The following is a 1,611-nucleotide window of genomic DNA, read 5'->3' on the forward strand; positions in this document are numbered from 1 at the left end:
CACTGCACATGTTTCTGTTGGTCATAGTATATGGACAATATGTGAGAAGTAGGGACTGATAGTGTTTGCACGTGTGTTAATAATTCAGTAAGGGACTGGATAACAGCGTTGCTGGTTCTAAGGACATTTCAAACAAATTCTTTGTGATTGGACAAGTGGTTGTTTATGGACTTGCTATATTGTCCACAAGACTCTTCGATGGTGATTGTGCACCTGTACAGTCGCAACAGATGGCTGTTGGCCATCTCTACAAGGACTACAATGGGTCTACACCTTTGATGAGCCAACAATACCATTATTTCTATAAGGACTGCAGTGGGTCTGCACCTCTGGTGGTGCAACAATAGTAATCTCTACCAGGACTACAGTGGGTCTGCTCTGTGATGACCTACCTACCTACCGATAGTCTTCAACGTCGACTAACTCTGCTGTGGCCCATTACCTGCCTGCATGTCAAGAGTCAGCACTGTCTTTCGTTGGAAGGACAACACTACTTCAAGACTGCTTAGAAATCCAGTACTTGTGTGTGGATTTTCTTTTACTACTCAGACTTTGAGAAAAACACTGCAATTTTATTTGATGAATGATCAGGACTGTCTTTATGGACTGTGAGAATTTTAGCTTTTGACTAACATTGTATCGATAAGTGTGTGCATTTCATTTCTTCGTTATTGTAATTATGAAAAAATTTTTCAAATCTGTATTGGCCACTGCCCAAAACAATTTGTAAATTTTTTGTGGGGAGCTTGGGCGCTATGTAAGTAGGCTGTTTAGGTTTTTTTTATTCGTAACGCTGCCGCCACGTAGCGCTCTGTATGATAATCACTGGCTGTGCCGTGTGCAGTCTGTGGCTGGTTTGCATTGTTGTCTGCCATTATAGTTTTGGGCAGCGGCAGCTGGATGCTAACAGCGCGTAGCGTTGCGCAGTTGGAGGTGAGCCACCAGCGGTGGTAGACGTGGGGAGAGAGATGGCGGAGTTTTGAAATTTGTAAGACTGGATGTCATTAACTGATTATATATATATATATTTATTATGACTATAAAAGTAAATACATTGTTTGTTCTCCATTAAAATCTTTCATTTGCTAACTGTACCTATCAGTAGTTAGTGACTTCCATAGTTTGAATGTTTTACTTAGCTTGCAGTAGTGGCGCTCGCTGTATTGCAGTAGTTCGAGTAACGGAGATTTTTGTGAGGTAAGTGATTTGTGCAACATATAGGTTAATGCTAGTCAGGGCCATTCTCTTGTAGGGATTATTGAAAGTCAGATTGCGTTGCGCTAAAAACTATTGTGTGTCAGTTTAAGCACAGTCGTGTGTAATTGTTCAAAGGGGATGTTTCATGGTTTGCTGCCGCCCACCATGAATTAGTTTCTATGCCAACCTTTTCATCTTACTGTAGCAGTTGCACACCACCCGTCCTCATTTACTGGATGTATTTCAATCTGTCTTCCTCTGGAGCTTTTGCTCTCTACTGCTCCCTTTAGTACAATTGAAGTAACCCGTGATGCCTTAACAGATGTCCTACAATTCTGTACTTACTTATTGCCTACTTTTTCTATATATTTCTTTTATTTTCCATTCTATGGAAAACTTGTTACTTACCTTATC

Source organism: Schistocerca gregaria, chromosome 4 (assembly GCF_023897955.1).
Source record: "Schistocerca gregaria isolate iqSchGreg1 chromosome 4, iqSchGreg1.2, whole genome shotgun sequence".
Taxonomy (NCBI): domain Eukaryota; kingdom Metazoa; phylum Arthropoda; class Insecta; order Orthoptera; family Acrididae; genus Schistocerca; species Schistocerca gregaria.